Below are 23,459 nucleotides of genomic sequence, written 5' to 3' on the forward strand. Positions count from 1 at the left end.
CAGATCACTTAATCTGTCGGTGTTTCAATTGTTAAAATAACTGAACATTTCGTATTGTATTCCAATTTTGGAATTCATCTTGAATAAAGGCCTAAAAGAATAAATAACATTGTGTCTACAAACCAAGATCAATATTCATTTTAAGGCAAACTACAAGTTTCTTGAACACACACACACACACACTGAAATTGAGTCAATGAAAATAATGCAGATATGAGAAACAGCTCTTGAAAATATATGAAATACTGCAATATTGCTGCTCTAACAATTTAACAGATTTTTGGAGTTTGATTAAAATGTTCACTAAAGTGCCACCTCCAATCAGCTATGCTTAGGTCCATTATATGCCAATACTTCCAAAAAATAAAAATTGCAGAAACAGATTAGATTTCTGTAAACCTCCATTGTGATATTTGATATATTTCTAGGCTCACCTTAACAGCACAAGTACAGGGAAGCAGGACTCAGCTTCCTTCCTAGCTCTCACTTGTTGCGGCATTTCCATTTCGTGCCTCTAACTGGAGTAACTCTGGTTCCTCTCCTGTCCTATGGGTAAAGTTATATGCCGGAGAACTGATGTTCTGTCCAGGGTTACTTTCCCACCTTATGTCGTGTGCTACATACATATTTGTATCATCCAGTGTATGCACTGCCACTTCAAAGGATAAAGACTGGAAGTAATAAGGACATAATTGAGCTAGGCCAGGCCAAGCCATGAGTGCACTCCGTTTACAGTCACCAATTTACCTACCCTTATCTCTTGGGGAAGGTGGAAGGAAAACCACAAGCAGGTAGGCAGGACACACATACTCCACACTGACAACACCCAGTGCAATATTAGCAACCCCATTTTTCTTACAAACTGTTTAGTTTGAGGCAAAGCTGCCCTCTGCATTACACCGGTCACTCTGCTTTATCAAAGCATGCCAAAAAGGTAAAGATTTTACTATCTATATATCTGCAGTGGGCTGGCGCCCTGCCCTGGTTTGTTTCCTGCCTTGCGCCCTGTGTTGGCTGAGATTGGCTCCAGCAGAACCCCCCATGACCATGTAGTTAGGATATAGCAGGTTGGATAATGGATGGATTGATATAGATATTAGGGGGGTTTTGACCACTAAAAGTGAAACCCCGCTCGCTTCGCTCACCATCCCCCAGACAGGTGCTATGCGTTATCCACTTCACGTCGCTCGCGTATGGGGAAGCATATGTACAATTTAAACAGATTGTTATTTTCCTGGGAATTGTTACATATGCATTGAACTATTTTATATTACTGCGAGTAATTAACCATAGTAAAACGTAATAAATTGAAAGAAAATAATGTTTCATGTTGCGGTAGAGGTATTCGCTGCGTTATACGTTTTTGTTCTGTTTGACTTTGCAATAAACATGCAAAGTTACACTTTTGCTGTAAAATTTCAGCAAAACAATTTGGAATTAACTTTGTCAATATTGCATTGAATTTTGATTCCATTTTGGACTTCCATCGTGACAACGCAACATAACTGCCCGTGAGTGAATATCATTTCTTTCTAATAAACAAACTGACTTTTTTGAATGTCGGTCTCTGTGATTTTTAATTGTCACAGCAAAAGCTGTTCTAAAGGAAAACTATAAATGCTTTAATAGGAATGGCATATCAAGATCTCCTTTGGTGTCTAATGTTATCTGCGGAAGATGTACTACATTACCTTTCTTGTCGCCTATTAAAATTTCACGTTAGAATTGTCCTACTGCATAGCCCATCACTCAGACATACATCACGCAATAACATTACGATACATCCTTCTTTCAATAGTAATTCGTGCAGTGGAAGATCGGACCGTGTTAACCGTTGTAGATATTTTTCATGATATTGTAAAGTTGATGTTTTCATCTTCTGCACCATCACCACCAACTATTTCAGCAGTCTATTGATACGCATTTAACCAATTTGCCATGTAACCGATCAATAATTTGTGTTAATCGTTTGACTTCGTTTCTCGATACTAGGATTGCCCGTGTACTCATTTCTTCTGTTGATAACCCTTCGTGATGAAATTCTTCAATAAGATATGTACATAATACGTCTTCTATTATTGTTAACTTAAGTGAGGAAAACGTTAAAATTTATAAGAGCTGTGAGAGCAGGAACTATGTCTGACAAAAGCATTCACATGAATGAGAGGCGAGGACTGTGGGCCATTAACAGGAAATGGTTGAGAGGAGGGTGGGACCCCCTCTACCAACCTGAAAAAACATCTCTTGGTCAGGGGTGGGAGTTGATTTGTTTTCAATCCTATTTTTGTAAAAATTGGATTTATTTGTATGGAATGTTGTGTGATTTCAATAAAGAAAAAAAAATTTTGCAATAGTCTCGTCTCAAGATTTACTTTTATAATAGAGATATACTGTACGGATGTACATGTTAATCATTGAGTGACATGTCTGTTATATTGTTTAACAGAATGTGTCCGTTAATGCATATAAAATGTTCATTAGTTAATTTACTTTTGTAACCAACTTCTGTATGGGTATACCCTCTAAGCCTGTATTCAGTGAACACAATACAAATAAATAGAAATAGAAAACTGAGAAGATCTCTTACAAAACACACACATTGTCTCTAAGATGCAGTTGAGGTTTCAGTTTGGTGACTTCGCCTAACTATGCTTTCCATATTTACACTGTAGCAGTGCCTTTAATTGACAGCATGTGGAGATGAAAAAAGATATCACCAAGCCACTTCTCTCACGAGGAAGCTGACAGAGATGTCACCTTAAGTGTGGAGTAAGAAGGCCACAGCGATTTACTTCATAGCATCCTCAAATCTACATGCAGGTATTTGGGATAACAGTATGCAGTCTGCCTCCCAAATATCTGCTCTACTTCAGAACGCTTTTGTCACGCACCTAACATGACCCCAACAATGCCACACCAAGCTGAATGGTGCAGGAATGGCTTGGCTTACTAGTGGGGAAATCAATGAGGCAACAGCAAAGCAATGACCCAAATGGGACCAAAGAGTGCTGAAAGGAAAAGGCATCAACAAAAAAAAAAAAAAACACACAACATGAAGCAGTGTCGAAATCGTTAAAGCCTCTAAGCTTGGTTTCATAATGTCACTTTATACAAAGGCACACACTACTGTGAGATATGCTAAACAGGTTTTTACTAAAATATTACACAATCAAAGAATCAATGCATGGATTAAAATTATCTGAATGGAAAATGGTTTTGGAACAGCATTCTCCAGAAAAGAGAACAAAGTTTGAATCTGCACACACATTAGTTAAATAAATAGTAAGAGACATCTTACAGGAAATAAAATGACTCCTCTGAAGTAATGGTATAAATAATACAATAAAAAAAAAAAACGGGCTGGAAAAATCTTACCACATTAAGTGAATGTTAATTGACAGATTTATAGGAGCTCATATCTGAGTAACTCATTAACGAGTTATTCTGAAACTTGTTGAATAGCAAAAGCAGCTGCTGTATGAATTTACCTCCAAGATTACGGAGGACCTGGGGCCCAAAAAGGTAGACAAATGAACAGGGAAAACAAAAAAGAAACCAACTCAACAGGCACCCCTTCATTTTTAGCTCACTTTTCAAAAGATCATGGATGTGGAAGGTAGTGCCCACGTGAATAATGGAGAAACACTCCTCCAGTCAATGTTTCGCATGATATTTAGGACATTTGTATTGTAAAAACAGAGCAAACAATGACAATGTATGTGCCTTACCGAGCCCATGTTATTGCTGAAGGGCCAGAAAATCTGATGGTATTGAGAGAGGAAAAAAAAAAAATAAGTGTGTTGGGGGTTAAAATTCAAGTCCGCGGACAGGCTTTTAATGATATCAATTTAACCACCATTTCGTTCATTTACCTAATTAAAGTGATCAGAATTTTCAAATTAGGAGTCGAATCGGGTGGATTCCAACTGAAACATACAATGAGTTCGTCAACAAGAACCCAGATGAAAACATTGCTGTGAAATTTATCCTAACCAGTTAACGTTTTTCTTCAGATAAAAAAAAACACAAATTCATAATCAAGTAGCATGGCTAAAAATGAGTAAGTTGGGGGATTTCAAAACTCAACTTGGTGTTATACTGAAGAAGCTGAATAAATAGGATAGAGTGGTTTATCCAAGTGAATGGCCTGTTCTCACCATGACTGAGCTAATGTTCAAAAAGGTGTACAGCTAGGAACATGCTATTTAACCAGAACAAAAAAAACATATAGTATAAAAGTTTCCGAAGCTAAAGAGAAGGTTCCCATTAACATATGTAATACATGCTGCTTAACTCAAACAAATGTCTCCAGATGCCACGAAAGTGGACTATTTCACATGACTCTTCACATGATAGCAGCAAAAAGTGGATCCAGCAATTTGTAACTGCAAGCAAATAAAAACCATCACCCATGCATTAACGTGTAGACATGAAGAAATCCAGACTATGCATAGACCACTACTAAGCATCCGATTCTGACCCGAACAGCAGCACTAGCCAGTGTGTTACTGTGCCACTCTTAATACATATTAACTATTGGGTTACTAGTATTTCATTGAAAACTACAATGTGGAGAGGGGTTGGGGGGCGTTATATAATGATTGTAAGGTTTTTTCCAACCCCCCCTAATGAGGACCTCAGCTGCAAATGTTGAAGGTCATTACATATCATCTCATTTGGCATAGCAGTAAAACCTGCTGCCTCAAAGATCCAATAACCTGAGCTCCACTCCCACACTCAGCCATTATATTCACATGGTGCTACAATGTTCTTTCTTTGTCTAAGTCAGTTTTCAGTCTACAGCCCCAAATATTGTACAGGTGTCTCTGATGTGATCGAGCAAGGATGTGTTATCTACAACGGCCTTGTGCCCAGTGCAGCCAAGATAGACCCCATCCTCCTGTGAAGTATAAATAACATTTCCACAGGGACACTTTTTAAACACACATCCATGAAAAGCCCTTACTAAAGTATGCATAAAAGACACAAAAACAAAATGTATATTATGCAATGCTATTATATAAAATACTTTTTCTTTTAAACCCAGAATGGTGTAATCCAGGAATGGACAACTTCTCGGGCAAATCAACCGCATCTGTTAAGGTCCAGCACCACTATTGGTGATACCAACTCCAAGACAGACTAAGAATCATCACCACAAACACCAAGAAAGGTGTAATTGGTTATAATTCTTTGCTTTAATGACTTATGTTGGGTGCAAAGAGAAAACCATTATTTCACATCAAAATTTTGTATCTTTGTAATTCAAAAGGAAAAGCACACTGAAGTTTCTACATTCCTTTAACTATTGTGTGGCCACACTTGACTAATTCTGCAGGATCTTTAATGGTGAAAAAGAAAGCATTCTCCAGTGCAAAGACATTTTGAAAAATTGCTTTAGTTTTCTAAATATTCTCATGAAAAGTAATAAAATGAGAAATCTTTTAGGATAAAACTTTTAACCAGAGATGCTTTATGAAACTCGGCACAGAGCTTCTGTTCAGAATGCAGATCTTGAGCCCGGTCACTCTCTGTATGGCGTTTGCACACCCTCCCCATGTCTGAGAGGGTTTATACTACCCCAGCCACCCCATTCTCAAACATGGGCAGGTCAGCTTAACTGAAGATTGCAAACTAGCGCCTGTGTTTAGGGTGGGGGGGAGGCTATGAAATGGTCTGTCCAGAGCAATTTCCTGCATGACAAAGAGGACAGAAAGACTACCCCACCTCAACCCTGAATTGGACACAGGTCAAGTGTTCTGGTTCAGTCTCTGTCTGTATGAAGTATCTACTTTATTTTTAAAAATCTGTACATATCCGCTCAGCACTACAGTTTTGGATCTTTTTTTAGTTATTAGTAAAACTACATGGCCATCATGTAAGGGTGCAGGGTGTATTCACTCACACACACAGGACTTCCATCTTCTCCAGGTCTGACCCCGATCTTGCACCCAGTGCTGCTGCTGTACGGTAGGTTCAGATTTCCTAGGACACTGAATTGAATCAAGAGCACTGGAGAAATGTCAAGCCACACTTTACGCATATGGGAAGGCAGCAAGTGCACATGAGCACTGGAACAACCTGCGAAGTGATGATTCATACGGCCGCCTCTGGAACACACCCATTTGACAAAATGTCCCAAGGACTCCTGCTTTACCCAGAATTGTTATATGGGTCACTTTGGGTGACAAAGGAGCTGGAGCCAATCCTGCTTGGAGGTTACAGATGCCAGGAAAATGAGGTACAAAGATTTGCCAGAGAAAGAAACTATACATTTTCTATAGAGTTTTCATTGTGAACACCAAATGGCAAAGAGGTATCAGAAATTAGCATACAGCCGAAATACTGCATTATACAAGCAGGCTAAAAACAGTCTGCTCAGGTGTGCAGGAGACTTCGACTGGTAAAAAAAAAATAAATAAATAAAAAGCAGGAATCCATGTTCCTTGTTTTTCAACTCCCCAGTCACACCCAAGTCCTTGTTCAGTGTTTATCAACATTTGAGGAATTTTTTTTATGACACCAAATGGCGTTTAAACTTTATAACGTTTTCTGTTTATGACCGCCATTTACTTCCTCAAACAAAACCTGTAAGCTGGTCAAATAATTCTACAATTTATTAGTTAGCCATTGCAAACTATAGCTCATCCGAACGATGAAATTAAATGCAGAAGGTAGAACAAACACATGATAAATAAACTAGACAAAAGAGGTTAACCAAAAATGAAAACCCATTAGGATGCCAGAGACCAGAGCTTTGCGAGTCAGGTTATGTTTCAGTAAGGAAGAGTGAAATATCGGCCACTCATTTCAGCTCCTTTTGTCAGCTTAGATATACAAGACACACAATACGTTCCGGCCAGTGCCAGCTTGTCACGCATCCTACAATTAAATAGTAATGTGTCAAGTGATTACAACTCAAAGCAGTGAGTGCTGGAGGATTCTGTAATCTTTACCAGACAGACTTATTGGTGAAGAGTCCGAAGTCACCAAAGTGTAAAACACTCATCCTGCTGAACTACATTTTGCATTCAGATTTTTACATACCATATGTGTTTGGGCTGAACATTAGCCACACCATCTGTTGCACACACTCAGTTCAGTGAACTGGATCAACAAGAGTTTTTTTTTTTATCATCATTAGAAATTAAACCATCTTTGTTAAATCCAAATGATCATTTTACATTGAATGTGCATCTGTGGATCATTTCCCACTCCTTCCAGATTTCCAGGAACTTGTCAATACCAGACATTTTGTCTATAAGGATAAACAGTCTTTTGTGGGCATGTCCCTTAAATGAAAACTTCATCAAAAATAAAAAAAGGATATAAATTACTCACTCCAGGTAATTTAAATCACTGGCCAAGAATTTTAATCTCATGCTTTCCAGCAAAAAGAATAGAGAAAAAAAAAAAAAAAAGGTTTGATATAACAGGCCGATGGTGACCAAAGCTGTACAATGGCAAACAATGTGAAAAGTATCCAATGGGTTTGGGAAATTCATTACTAGTGCCACATAATTCAAATGAAGTCACCCTTTCATATGTACAAAACACATGTTTACAAAGAAATAAATAAAATATAAAGTTAAACAGAAAAGAATCCCCACACATCATAAGCCTGGAACTAAAGCCACATGGGATTGACTAATTGAAGACAGGACTCTTGACCAACAATTATGGAGGAAAGACAGGTATTCAATTCAAAAACTCTGTTTAGTTTCCCACAAGTGACATATTTAACATGTCAGCAAAAATACGGACAATGTTTCGGACAATGTAAGGCTAGGACTGGATGACCCAACGTGAATTATGCAACATGAGAAACAAGACGTTTCATGGATATTTTTGAGGTTTGCTTTTATCCACGGTTTGTCCCCACAGATGCCTATTCCATAGAAATGTTATTTTCATTAAAAACAAAATTCATTCAATAAAATAAAAATTTAAAACCAAAATCCACCCCCCAAAAGACGAGACACAGCCAACAAAGCAAATCTTTGAAGCAGCAAGGAAGAATATCCTCCCTCCCCAATATGGAAGCTTGTTCTAAAAAAGTTTTGAAAAGAGAGAGAGAGAGAAATTTAGCTGGACTATTCCATTTAACAATACCACTGATGATGTCAACAATCAATTCATATTCTGGCCAAGCTAAAAAAAATCAGCAGAATACACATATATACATACACATGTACACACACACACCAAATATTTCAATGTATTGGCTCCAGTGTCTTGTTTGACATTTTTCACATTTGAAAGTCCCCACGGTTGTTAATTTAACAAACATTAGCAGGATATGCTATGTGCCAAGTCCCAATAATGTTAATCAGTAATTTGCCAAGCCCAGTTTTTTCCACAGGCAGGACTGTGGGAACTGAAGCCTATGGGACACAAGGCAGTTACCAAGCAGAGACCCTAGGGCACAGTCATAGACACACAGAGGCAAAGGGAGGAACCTGAATGAATTTGTGGGGAGAAGCAACGATTGGAAGAATACGCAAATTGCTACTGGGTGAGGTGGCTCACTGTGTCCAATTAAGATTAGTCTGAAGGGTTTCAATTAAGAAAATGTACAAATAAGACTATTTTAATATTTTCGGGGGTGTAAATCACTTTCACAGGATTCAATATTGCATGGATTTTAGTGGGATGATCCACTGATTTTCCAGGTAAATGTTCACAAGGGAAAGTGGCAGTATCCATGAATCTGTGTACAAACTTCAACACTTAGATGTTTTGTTTCACTATACCACTTTGGAATTCAGCCGTATGCAGTTATATAATGACTAACTCCTCATGTAACTGCAGACTTGTATGCATTATCACTTAAGCCTCCTACAACTAGATTACTCCCATTGATTGTGTTTTAAAACACAAAACAGTAGTAAGAAAAAGAAACAAATGAATGAAATTAGACACAGGTTTAGAACCTTGTTGGGAAATGCTAGTATATGAAAAATTGTTATTTAAAAACTAATGCGCAAATCTAAAAGAGCCTAATAAAGTTTTTTTTTTATTTTTGCTCTGCACCATTATTTAGGTCAGATAAGAAATAGTGATCACTACTCTGGCGTGGCATCCAAACCCTCACTAACTACAAACCTCTGCCACAGGCTTGTGAAGGGGACATCACACTGCTCAACTACCTAAATGACTTCTTTGGCCGGTTCAAGACACCAACATAGAAAACCATGACCCCATCCAATCCCCAGTGAACAGGCTATACGTCTGGCCCCAGCCAGCGTGAAGAGAACCCTTTCTAGGATCAAGCCACGGAAGGCAGCTGGACCAGACAACATACCTGGTCATACTTTGAAGGACTGTGTCGAGGATCTCAAGGATTTCCTTGCCGTCATCTTTAACATCTCCCTGAACCAAGCTGTTGCTCCTACATGTTTTAAAGTCACAACCAAAATTCCTGTCCCTAAGAAACCCTACTCATCGGCCCATAGCACTAATTTCCACCATCATGAAATGTTTTGAGCAGCTGGTTATGCAGAGCATTAAGTCCATTTTCCCCCCCCATGACCCGTTTCAGTTTGCATACAGGTCAAAACAGGTCCACAGAGGATGCCATTTCTGCTGCTCTCCATCCATCCCTCACTCACCTGGACTCAAAGAACTCCTATGTGCAAATGTTGTTCTTAGATTATAGTTCAGCATTCAACACAATCATTCCCCAGCAGCGAATACCAAAACTCAGTCACATGGGACTCAAGACCGCTCTCGGCAACTGGGTGTTGGACTTTAGAACATTAGAACTCTCTAGACAAGAACAGGCCATTCAGCCCAACAAAGCTCGCCATTCCTATCCACTGATTTCCTCCAAGAAAACATCAAGTCGAGTTTTGAAAGTCCCCAACGTCTTACTGTCTACAACACTACTTGGTAGCTTATTCCAAGTGTCTATCGTTCTTTGTGTAAAGAAAAACTTCTTAATGTTTGTGCGAAATTTACCCTTCACAAGTTTCCAACTGTGTCCCCATGTTCTTGATGAACTCATTTCAAAATACAAGTCTCAATCCACTGGACTAATTCCCTTCATAAATTTAAACACTTCAATCATATCACCTCTTAATCTTCTTTTGCTTAAACTGTAAAGGCTCAGTTCTTTTAATTTTTCCTCATAATTCAACCCCTGTAGACCTGGAATCAGCCTCATCGCTCTTCTCTGGACCTTTTCTAGCGCTGCTATGTCCTTTTTGTAGCCTGGAGACCAAAACTGCACACAGGACTCCAGATGAGGCCTCACCAGTGCATTATAAAGATTGAGCATAACCTCCTTGGACTTGTACCCCACACATCGTGCTATATATCCTAACATTCTGTTAGCCATCTTAATGGCTTCTGAACACTGTCGGGAAGTTGATAGCTTAGAGTCCACTATGACTCCTAAATCCTTCTCATAAGGTGTACTCTCGATTTTCCAACCACCCATTGTGTATTCAAACCTAATTTTTTTACTTCCTAAGTGACTTTCTTACAGGGAGGCCACAAAATGTGCGAGTCTGCAAGAACACCTCTAAGACCATCACGTGGAGCACAGGGGCCCCACAAGGGTGTGTGCTCAGTCCGTTGCTCTTTACTCTGCAGACCCACGACTGTGTACCAATTTACAGTTCCAAACACGGTTTGCGGGTGATACAAACGTAGTTGGCCTCATCACCAACGACGAAGCCAACTATAGAAACGAGGTGAGCCAGTTGGTCCAGTGGTTTAAAGACAACAATCTCTTTCTGAATGTGGGCAGGACCAAAGAGATTGTGGTCGATTTCAGGAGAGGTCATCCACAGCACCCACCACTGACCATCGATGGTGTAGCTGTGGAAAGGAGGAGTAGCACTAAGTTCCTGGGGACATACATCTCCAAGGACCTCTCCTTGTCAGATAACACCACATCACTGGCCAAGAAAGCCCAAAACCGCCTCTACTTCTTACGCAAGATGAAGACAGCACAAGTTCAAACCCCCCATCATGTGATCTTTCTACCGGGACACAATCGAGAGCATCCTCACTAGCTGCATCCCAGTATGGTATGGTGGGTGCACTGCCTCCTGTAGGAAGTTCCTGCAACGCATAGTGGATGCAGCCAGTAAGATCATTGGTGCCACACTGCCCTCCCTCAAGGACATTTTCCACACCCGCCTCACCCGTAGAGCCATTAGCATTGCTGGGGACTCTTCCCACTCCTTATATTCCCTCTTCAGCCTCCTCCCCTCAGGGAAAAGGTATCGGAGCCTCCAGGCCCACTCCACAAGACTGTCAAACAAAGCGGTCAGGATGTTGAACTCTGTCCACTATCTCCCCCCCCCCTTGCCCCCTGCCCATAGACCGTAACAAGAGTCCTTATCTACCAAGTACCCTACTTTAGCTGGTATTATATAAGGACTCAATCTTACATTTGCTGCGGTCTGTCTTTTTGTACATCTCATAAGCTACTCTATAATGCACCTTCTCACTTTTTACTGGAAGTGGCTTTTGCATTACTGATTATTGCAAACTGTACTTAGGTTTACTTTACAAGTTCTAATTTTATTTATGTTATACTTATATACTTTTTTTATATTTAATTTTCTTGTATTACGAAGACGAGAGAGAAACAGTATTGATTCTTCTGTATGTTCTGTACATATAGTGAATTGACAATTAAAGGCTATTTGATTTAAACAAAAATCAATATTTATATAATATCCCAGAAACGTTAACCACATACTCTCAATTCTTTTCAACAACTGTGCATAAACTGCCATTTATTTATTTTTTTTTTAATGAAAGTTTAAAAATGTAACATTCAGTTAAAGAAAAAAAAAAAAAAAAAATGTGCCTAATATCCATTTCATGGAGTATTATAAACGGGACAAATTTTAAACATATTTGGGAAATGAATGGTGAGCGATAACTGATAAAACCACAGTAAGAAAAACAAACACACATCCTTTACAGGAAGCCTGGAAAATGCAGATACCATTCATATGACATTTTGATCATGAATTAGATTCACCAGCCAAGAAGAAGAAGAAAAAAAGGTTGAAGATTCATTTATTCTTATCCAAATAATTGTACTTACCTAGCCTGAGGTTTATTTTAGAATTTCAATATAAAATTAAGACATTAGCAGATTTAAAATTAAAAACTGTACTGATGTTTTACTTAAGTTGCCTTTTATTTCACTGAATGTTCACACAATCCTGCATACCAATTTACACCAAACAATGGGTCGTTTTTAATTTTACATTCTGTACTCATTGTAGCCAAATTAAAGGAGGCTTGAATTTGTTACATTAACTACTAAATAACAAATCAGAAAGTGTTGGAGAATGTCAAAAAAAAACTCAGAAAGAAAACTTCTGCACCACCCCTTAACCTGTGTAAAGACAGTAGAGTCTTTAAAAATACTGTATAAACCGTAACAGAGACCAAAATGACATGCAAACAAATCAGACATGACAGAAAAGATGGACAGAGAGCTAGAGAAGAAAGGCACCATGATAGATGGGTAAGCAGACGATAGGTTATGGACACCAAGGTGAAATGGCAGAAAAAGAAATCCAGAGACTGTTTGGTACTAAGAAGCCAGGATTAGCCATTCTGGACAATACTCTCTCTCTCTTTTTCTTCCCATATAAGTAATGTTTCTCAGACTGCCTTCTTCCATCTCTGAAACATTTCTAAACTTAGTCCGATTCTTACCCAACACAGTACTTAAGCATTGGTTAATGCCCTAGTTACCGCACGTATAGATTACTGTAATGTTATTCTATCTGGCATCCCACAAAAACTTATTCACCGCTTACAACTTCTTCAAAATTCTGCTGCCAGGATAATAACTTGTTCTAAATCCACTGAACATATTACACCTATTCTCCCTCAACTTCACTGGCTCCCTGTTAACTACACAATACAAAATACTGCCGTTAACATTTAAAGCTCTCCACAACCTCACTGATCTCCTACAGACTTACACTCCCTCAGATCCTCATCAGCAGCTCTACTTTCCGTATTACACATCAAACTCTGTTCTGCGGGAGCTTGAGCATCTGTCATAGTGCTGCTCCTCAACTCGGGAATTTTCTTCCCTCGCATTCGTCAGCTTGATTCAATATCACATTTTAAAATTTTGCTCTAAAAACTTTTCAAACTGGCATACCAATTGTGAATTTTGCACTGTTACTGCCGGTTATCTTTGTTTGTTTGCCAATTATTGCTTTTAATTTATCGTTTTGTTTTTATTTGACTAATGTTGTTTAATTTCATTGTAAGGTGACCTTGAGTGCTAAGAAATGTGACTATTAAATAATATGTATCATCATCAACATTTGACTTAGACTGTACATAACTGTTTTTATTTGGCCAAGCCCACTAACCATAAAAGCTGGTCACCTAACACAACATTCCCAGTGACTCCATGCCACTAGTGTGGGTCTCAATCAGAAAAACAAAACCCAACAGGGTTGACTGTCTTTAATCGTAGGGGTGGGCTCTGTGTGCAAGAGAGTTGGACAACCAATGAAGGCTCACCCAAAACGTACAACGCACATAATGCAGCCATGTGGAATAAAGAATGCAGCTGTTTTGGGCCTCACAAAGGAAGGGAGGTCCGGAATGGTAAAATAAATAAATACGTAAATAAATAGGGCAGAGAATTTGTCTGAACGCCTCATAGCTATTGACCCATTGTAAAGGTCCAGTTCCATTAAGTATTTTCTTGGCTAGGAGAAAAAGGCAAGCTCACCTGTGCTGGAAGGTCACCACTCAGTTGGTCAATGTGTCATGGGCAGGGATTTTTCAGTCAGTTAAATTGGCATGGAGTGAAGTGAAAGCAGCAGAGATGCTGCAGTTCACAGGGGTTAATAAGTTACTTGTATTTGTACTCTCTCTCTCTCTACACAGTCCCCGCCTGGAGTGCCAGCAGGAAAGATACTTGAGGCTGCTTTTAAAATGGAATCCTTTTTATGTGTGTCTCCCTTTTGAGCACAGACACCCTCAAAGCATTAATGGCTCCTTAACGTGCTAATGTCTGCATTTGTTCCATGGGGGTGTGATATTTGCGTGTTCTCGTAAAATTTAACACAAACCCCATGCTTACGCTTAAAGGTATCAAAATGTTTTTGGATCTACTGTAAATCTACTTTCCAGCCATCAATGGTTAACCACTAATGCTAGAATAGATTTGTGTCTCAGTTAGTGGGGAAAAGACTGGAATTTGCGCATTCTTCTGCCTCTGTGTGTTGGGCTTCTGCAGGATATGGAAGGAAAGAGCAGAGCCCCATAACTCACTAAGTACTTCACCAGTTTGAGCGTCCCCTATGATCGGTTATTGACTTGAATCCAGTTTTGCTGGAAATGGCCTCTGTACCCAAGAGCCCGACATGGAAAAGCACTTAAGAGTTCAGTACAACAATTACAAATAAGGGATGAGATGACAAAAGTAAGGCATACACACAAAACAATGTTAGAAACAAGAAATAAGCAACATGCACAAAAATACATAATTCTACCTACATAAAATGTGAAGGGTTGTCACACAAACTTGTAAACCTCTGGACTTAAAGTCTGGGTTTCAATCAAGATCATGACTCAATGCCATGATACGCATTAACAGGCATCTTTTGAAGGAGTGGGCTCCCTTGGCCATGAAACCGAGCTTCAGGTCTTTTAAAGCAAATCGCCCACATGGCCACACAAGGTGGCCGACACAGCATGTGGTTTTGCCGACAGGTCAAGACAGCACATTGCACAGGCAAATTGATCTTTTTCATCACAAGGACCAGTCATACACACCGAGCACAACAGAAAGTTATACAAAATCAAAGGAAATATTGGTGTGGTCTCCCCATGCCACATTCGTAGCCTTCAGGTCCTTTGCACAAAAAGGGACATGGCGGTCAAGAAAACGGCCATGCATGCACATAGCACTTCTGACAAGCACAGACCCACAACAATATCAGAAGGCAGTGACAGACATTGTAGCAACCTTGGCAGAGTGATCTGGGGAGCTGCGTTTAGTGAGAGCATGCACCACCTTTCTTTGAGAACTAAGGGTTAGAATATTACTACTAGGTACACATCACAGGCAAGTATTATAGACAGCTATTTAAATAAAAGCTGTCAAATTAGTCAAAATGTAAGGTTCAAATGTTCCATCTACATCTATATATAAAATCCAATGTCTGTCTGTTTTTCACAAGAGAACTACTTAACGGATTTAGATTGGGTTTTTTGTTCCTATAATATGCTTGAACATTCCGGTTGCACAAAGTATCAGAGTTCACTTGCGGTACCGATTTGCGAGATTCCGAGAGAACGTCTGCAGGCCAAGGGGATGGAGAGGACGGGGCCCACCTCACTCACGCGCCAGCCTCCGGTCGAGACGCTCTACCTCTTGTCACATGTTGGAGTGTACCTTGCCTCCGCGCTTACCTAGAGATACCCGTTTGTTCAGCACACATCATCATCTAGATATTGTTAAGGAGTAACGTTTGACGTGTTTAAGAGAGAGATCACAGCTACGTGCATTTTAGACGGTACCTGCTCATTGGTAGCGATATTATGGCCAGGTGCTTTACTCCCCATGCTGTCGAAGCTCTTCCATCAGAGCTGAACACAATTAGATATGGTGCAAACGCTTGACACTGGAGTGTACCTACCTTCAGCTTGGCCAGAATTACATTTTTTATTGATTTTTAAATTCTGTCCTGTTTCACTACTACATGGGCAGAGCCGTGGGAGACAGCTACTTAAAAATAAGTAAATACTCAAATATGACTGAACGCAGCCTATGTAATTTGTGTGCAGGACCAGGTCTCACTATTTGTCAGCGAGGGAGGCCAGCTGTATACCGTAGGCATTACAGTTACAACAAAATATAATACAGACGAGCTTAATATTCTATGATCTACATACTTTATATTTATAATATTTTATATGCAGGCGGAGTGATGGCTCGGAGGTAGGGATCTGCACTGGTAATCGGAAAGTTGCCGGTTCAAATCGCATAAAACGCCAGAAGTGACTCTACTCCATTGGGCCCTAGAGCAATGCCCTTAACATGCAATTGCTCTCTCCTGGGTATGACGTTAATCTGCATCCAGCCCTGCATGTAGACCCTCAACCCTGAAGGGAAAAACCTGGGATTTGGTGGCAGAATTGGCACTCCAGTCACCATAAAAAACCTCACGTTGTTCCACTCCATCTGAACTAGTGTTGTGCTGAAGGGGTCACCCGTCACATGGCTGCACTCGGGTCCCAATTTGGGATCCCGAGTTGGTTTGTCATGTGGTGGTTGCGGCAATGCGCTGTATCAGCAGGTTCTCCTAACCTCTCTAAATATAATGTGTTTGTAAAGGATTACGTGCTTATGAATCATGCACTGTTGCATAAAAGATGTACATGAAGATTGATGAACAGGACACCTAATAAACAGACCTTCTCAATAACAGAATTTCCAGCATGCATTAAGTTAACAAAACCAAATTCAGGGACACTTTGCACTGCATGGAAACCCCCAAAAAATGCTCCCGAATGTTTGAACAAGTTAATATAGACATTGATAGCTAAACGTTTTGTTCCTGAAGGTCAGAAGTATACATTTTCATCTCTCTTTCTTTGGGTTTAAACAGTGTAAGCCTGTACATGTTTCATAAACAAAGCAAAACTGAAAGTCAAATCTATTTTAATATTAACTATATAATAAGTAGATTTTTCCTAAGGCAGTGAACTTGTTTAAAAGCCTCCAAGACTGACAAAAAAAACACCCAACACCACACGAACAGTGCAGTCTTCTGTCAACATTAAAATTTTGCAAATTAAAACAATGTTGTTCTTGAGGTAGTGCATTTGTTCAGAAGCCACGGACATTAATGCACTAGGATTAAAAGTTAAGACGGAAGTAAAAAACTTAGGGGTAACCGTTGACTGTAATCTGTAAGTTAGACCTCTTATATCATTGAAAGATGCGGAGAAATTAATTCACGCTTTTGTTTTCAGTCGACTAGATTACTGTAACGCACTCCTCTCAGGACTACCAAAAAAAAAAAAAAAAAAAAGACATAAATCACTTGCAACGAGTGCAGAATGCAGCTGCTAGAATCCTAACTGGGAAAAGAAAATCCGAACACATCTCTCCAGTTTTGATGTCACTACACTGGTTACCTGTGTCATACAGGATTGACTTTAAAATACTGCTTATGGTTTATAAAGCCTTAAATAATCTCTCTCCATCTTATATATTGGAATGCCTGACACGTTATATTCCAAATCGTAACCTTAGATCTTCAAATGAGTGTCTCCTTATAATTCCAAAAGCTAAACTTAAAATGGTGAGGCGGCCTTCTGCTGTTATGCACCTAAAATCTGGAATAGCCTGCCAATAGGAATTCGCCAGGCTGATACAGTGGAGCACTTTAAAACACTGCTGAAAACACATTACTTTAACATGGCCTTCTCATAACTTCACTTTAACTTAATCCTGATACTCTGTATGTTCAATTCATCACAATAACTATTCACAGTGGCTCTAAATTCCGTACTGACCCCAACTCTCTCTTCCGTTTCTTTTTCCGGTTTCTTTGTGGTGGCGGCCTGCGCCACCACCACCTACTCAAAGCATCATGATGCTCCAACAATGATGGACTGAAAGCCAGAAGTCTACGTGACCGTCATCATCAAGTCCTTCCATGAAAACCCTAAATACAGAGAGGACTGTTTGACTTATGTTAGGTAGATTGCCCAGAGGGCACTGGGTGGTCTCTTGGTCTGGAACCCCTACAGATTTTATTTTTTTTCTCCAGCTTTTGGAGTGTTTTTTTTTTTGTTTTGTTTTTTCTGTCCACCCTGGCAATCGGACCTTACTTATTCTATGTTAATTAATGTTGACTTATGTTTATTTTTTATTGTGTCTTCTATTTTTCTATTCATTTTGTAAAGCACTTTGAGCTACATTTTTTGTATGAATATGTGCTATATAAATAAATGATTGATTAAGGAAAACAAAAAATTCAAAGGCATAAGGGTATGACCCGAGTAAATGTTTAAAAGCAAGGAACCATGCACAGAAAACAGACGAGAGCATTTTTCATTGGTGTGTATTTTAAAATGTCTTTGTTCAGAGTTCTTGGGTGTCAAGAACCAAAGTATTACTGTTGTTGTTGTTAACATTAATCCTATTCTACTACTCTTCCACCATATTTGTACATATTTTTGTTGTTTGAAGCTTGACAGAGAAAACCATATACACAATAAACTGATTGAAGTTTAACTCAACACTTTCTGAAAAGTAGCAGTGTCAGACACCCTTTAAACAAAAGTTTACTATCATCTTTTAAAGGAGTGCACCGCTAAAACAAAAAAACACACAAGTTAAGATGTGAAGAGACATATTTAGGTCTGTGGTGAAGCAGTGTTTTAAATAAATAAGGTGCACTTGGGCCTGAAGGGTGAACTTGCTGGCATCAATGATTGCCAGGCAATGACGGCATGGCAATCAGAAGGCACCTGCACCTGAGAACAATATGAAGTGTGCCCAAGTGGAACAGAAAAAAAAAAAAAAAAAGAGAGAGACAAGACAGATGGCATGAAGATTAAATCAAAAGAGCAGGAAGAGGCAGCTAGTGTGACGGAGTTGCTGCAGCAGTGAGAAGACAAGCTATCTGCTCCTGGAATGCTCAGCAACTACCCCAAGTGAACTCGGACGTCAAGGCAAGCCCTGCAGAATGGCGGAGAGGGACACAAGTCTGGCTTAAGGGGCACGTTAGTCATTACTGAAATGTGGTGACTGGGGTGCAAGCCCATGTATTTAACCCCATTTATATGATTTGACATTTTAGCCTCTGCACAAGACAGTTATTGAGAAATGTCGAATTTATCATGGAAGATTGCACATCTTTTTGAGCTGTGTTTCCTTGGACTGGCCCATCTCAGTTAGAATGATCCAGGAGTGAAAAAGCAAAGGAAATCGGCCGGGTATTCAGATTACTGACAGGCATGACTGCATTTGGCATGGAGCATGTGTATAAAGGCTGAACAACTTCCCCTTCTTCAAAGAATGTAGTGCTTACAGTATGTCTTGCTTTAAAAGATGTACCATGGGGCAAAAAGGTACAGATATGAAAAAGGAGGAATATCATAAAGCATATACATGTAGCAATCAGGATATTTAAGCTACATATGAATATATAAGAATATACTGTGGGCCTGCATTTACTTTTATTATCAGTATGTCAAAAATGATGACCAGCAGCACAGTGAGGGAAAGGAGACGGGGCTGCAGCTCATCCATGCAGGGTGCATTTTGTTTGTGTGTGTGTCCCTTTTATGGTAGTCTATGGTCCTAAACTTGCAGACCAAAAAAAAAAAAAAAGGGAGCAAGAAAGTGCAACCGACACTGACGAATACTACTTAACGAGAATTGCATTCAAATAGTTACATTTGATGCGATAGCTGTAATACAGGTATATGAAGAAATATGCTTAGAGAGTATTTATGAATGAAATCACCAGTTGGAGGTACTAAAAGGCAGAACACCATCACTAACCCTACTAAATACAGATTAGACCCCCCCCCGTCCCCAATGAGAGGCACCAGTAGAGTATTAGATAGGTTAATGCTCCTACCTCGCAGCTTCAAGTAGTTGAATCCGTATTGTGGTTCAGTCACTGCCCGTTGGAGGTTTGCTTCTTCATCCATTTCAACAGGGCTTTTGTCCTAGCACATTTTTTTCCTGCAGAAAATGTTGTTACTGCATTTAAGTATTGAATATAAATTCAGATGAGAAACTCTCAGCTGCTCACTGTCCAAGAGGCTTAGAATTGGCTTTATACCACTTCCTAGACCGAACAAAATTGTTGTGCTCCGTGAAGTCTTTATGCCTGTTTGGCATTCAGTATAAAATTCAAAATAGAGGAAAAAAATCGGGTAGGGGGCAAAAATTCTTAAAAGATACCAATTAGGTTAATAGTCTAGTAGAGTGGAGTAGAAATCATTTTGGTTCAATTGTGACTCCCAAACTGAATAATTCAGGGGAACTAAATGTTCTATGGAAGCCAATAGGAACTTCTCCACACAAAAGAGTCAGAAGAAATTGGGTGGAATCAACCAAATCATGCAGTTGAAACAAGAAAACTGGCCTATTTTAAAAGATATCTGGATGAAATATTGGGCCAGCCAAGACCGTCTGATAGATTGGTCTCCTTTGTTTTCAAGCACATGTCCTTACATATGAAAAAGGCATTTTTCTTACTTCAATTGATTTTTATTTATATTTATATTTATATATATATATATACACACACACACATACACACACACAGTGTCATTAGTAAAGATCTATTTAATTTTCTATTTATTTAAGATCTATTTAAATTTTCAAAAGCTTGGAGAGTTGAGACTATAAATGTATTGGTTCTAAGAGTACTAGGGTGTTGTGTTAGCCATTATGAATGTAGTGAGAAGTCGAGCAAAATGACGACACCTTTTATTGGCTTACTAAAAAGATTACAATATGCAAGCTTTTGAGGCAACTCCGGGCCCTTCTTCAGGCAAGATGTAATCATTACATGTTGCCTGAAGAGGAGGCCTGGGTTGCCACGAAAGCTTGCATATTGTAATCTTTTTAGTAAGCCAATAAAAGGTGTCGTCATTTTGCTCGACTTCTCACTTGGTTCTAAGAGAAACTGATCAAAAGAAAGGTGCAGCATTTCCAGTACTCAAGTCCGTTACTCCAACTGCGGATTAAACATGCTACATCAGACGGAGATGTTTGAGGATGGGGTTAAGTCAAAATTATATGTCAGGTTTTAAACATTTTTACAGATATCCATTATCTTCAGTGCACATGACCTTCAAGATTCAATGCTAATGGATCAAAATTAAATAAGATTCGCAGCGCGCACACACGGTTTCAGGTTTGAAAGAATATCATATGATCTCTCCAGAATTTATCCAAAATGAAATGCAATACAGCTCACTTATTCTTCAACTTTAGTAATGTTCTATGCAGCATGTCTCGACAAGCTACAGATACAGAGGACAGAAGGGTGTGAAGGAAAAAAAAAAAAAAGTCAGAAAATGCAGAAGCCTTTAGATGGTTTAATGTAACATTCCATACTGATGAGCGGTGCACAGTGCAAAGGAAGGTCATACAACACTTGCGCTATTCCTTACTGTATTCAATGTGTTGCCACTATAATTCAATTTCACTTAAAGCAATGCACCTATAGGACGTGTGAAGCCAGGACACAACTGCATTTTTATTACTGTGGTCTTTTCTTGCCAGATTGTACATCTGCTGTTATATGTTCAGTGCTTTTTGGGTCTCCAGATAGGACCTAGATGGGTCACTAACTCGGCAGTAGTGCTAGGTCGATATTAAAATTCTGACTGAGATCGATACCAGGTTTAAAAATACAGGGCGAGTCAAAATGATGTTAACACTAATGGTACTGCTATGCATATACTTGTATACAATTTATGTTCCCCATATGGTACATGTGTTCAACATGATGGCTAACAGGTTGAGACATTCCTGTAAATCTTGCACATATGAAGTTTGCTTTGTGAACAAACAGTTTCCGGTATTCAAATGTTAACAATTGTGCCTTAAACTGTGGTTCCAAAGCAAACAACAGATAACAACCCTCCAAATAAAATCTTACCCAACCCTTCCCAGTGTAACGTGCTGTTGCGCTGCATTATACACTGCTTCCCTCTTGAAGGCCGTGAAGTTCCAATTACGTCAAAGCAATAAGGGTTTCAATAAGGTTCCAAACACGTTGGAGAATGTAATTTACTTTCACGAAGTCTGTGAAATGGAGGTTTTTCCACAACTGCGATAGTGATTGTTGATGGCAGAGGGTTTGTTGGGGCATTAAGATGAAACAGACATTTACTTTCAATATCAAATCTCTAAATTCAGTTACTGTTCTCATTTTAAAATTTGGATTTTGTTTTTGGTGCTTCCAATACTGGTATACCACACAACCCTACTCAGCAGGCAACAGTAGCAACTTGCATTTGTTCTTTGCTCATATGGAATTTCTTGGACAGACTCAATGTCATTCAGTTACGCAGCAGTAAAACAGAAGTTCATATGAAAGCCAAACGTCACTTGGAATGTGGCATTCAATACTAGGCCTAGCACGAGTTCACATGAAGCCACCAGCCTAATCGTTCCTCAGAAACATGGTACACTAATGACTATTCCAGAAACAGGAGGCAGCAGGCACCAAAACAAAGCATTCCACTTAATTCCAGATATTACCCCATTATACACAAAACCACTGGAGGCATTATTTGTAAATTGCTTATTTCAGATTAATGTTATCAATACAGGTGCATCTCAATAAATTAGAATATCAAAAAAGTTCATTTATTTCAGTAATTCAATTAAAAAAAAGAGTGAAACCTCATACTTATATAGATTCATTGCACACAGAGTGATACATTTCAAACGTTCATTTCGCCGATTATGGCTTATAGCTAATGAAAACCCAAAAGTCAGTATCTAAGAAAATATTACATTAGACCAATAAAAAAATTAATACAGAAATGTTGGCCTACTGTAAAGTATGTCCATGTACACAATCAATACTGGGCTCCTTTGGTATGAATTACTGCATCAATGCGGCGTTGAGCTTGACAACATTTTTACCCGAGATACGAGTTTTACCTCCTCTTTGACCTGAAGGTAACTGCAACAAACTGAGGTGCTGTATATCAAAGTTCTCAACTTGCATTGAACATCTGCCCAAACTGACTGACGCAAAACCAACCCAAAAAGTAAAGAGTTTAGAATCCACATGAAACCTAATAATGATTCAACTACACTCATTTACCTGCATGATGAAACCAATGAATGGTTGCAAAATCAACTCAATGAGGTGTTTCCCCAGAAGTTCAACAAGCTGTACCCCACAGAAACAAGCAAATTCAGTTTTCTTTAGTTCCATAGCACCTTAAGAGTTGGACCTTTGTGTCCATGCCTGTTTGTGTCGGGTAGGGTGGCTGAAATGCCCCCTGATGGTCCACAACATACACATTCCCCCCTCCCCCACCCATACATACACAAACCTATTCAAAGTGAAAGAGCAGATTTCAAAAATTTTATTTTAAATTGTATAAGACATACACCATTCCGCACATCACTGAATAGAGGAAAGTTCATATTTTGGTCCTCTGGTCCTTAAAGGTTGCTTGCACTCAACATGAGCACCATGTGTAGCACGATAAACATCAAAATGGTAGACCATTTCTTGCCACACTCGAGTCAGCTGGACCCTGGTTACTGGATTCATAGCTTCCTCAATTCGAGGTCGCAAATCTAGAAGATTAGCGGACATAGGTGGAAAAAACAATCTAATGTACCCACATAGATTTAAAATAAAAAAATAAAAAATCCAGGGGGCAAGGTGAGCTGGAAGGCCATAGACGATGAGCAAGATCTTGTTGTCCACCTCTCCCAA

General features: G+C 39.2%; 1 long non-coding RNA gene across 1 annotated transcript in view; it reads right to left on the reverse strand.

Annotated features, from left to right (window-relative positions):
- LOC120538377 overlaps window positions 1–23,459 on the reverse strand; it is a 98,741-nt gene that overhangs the window by 59,268 nt on the left and 16,014 nt on the right. The window contains exon 3 of the long non-coding RNA XR_005635449.1: window positions 19,614–19,720. This is a non-coding gene — a long non-coding RNA (uncharacterized LOC120538377). The remainder of the gene's footprint in view (window positions 1–19,613; window positions 19,721–23,459) is intronic.

Source organism: Polypterus senegalus, chromosome 10 (genome assembly GCF_016835505.1).
Source record: "Polypterus senegalus isolate Bchr_013 chromosome 10, ASM1683550v1, whole genome shotgun sequence".
NCBI classification, from domain to species: Eukaryota; Metazoa; Chordata; class Cladistia; order Polypteriformes; family Polypteridae; genus Polypterus; species Polypterus senegalus.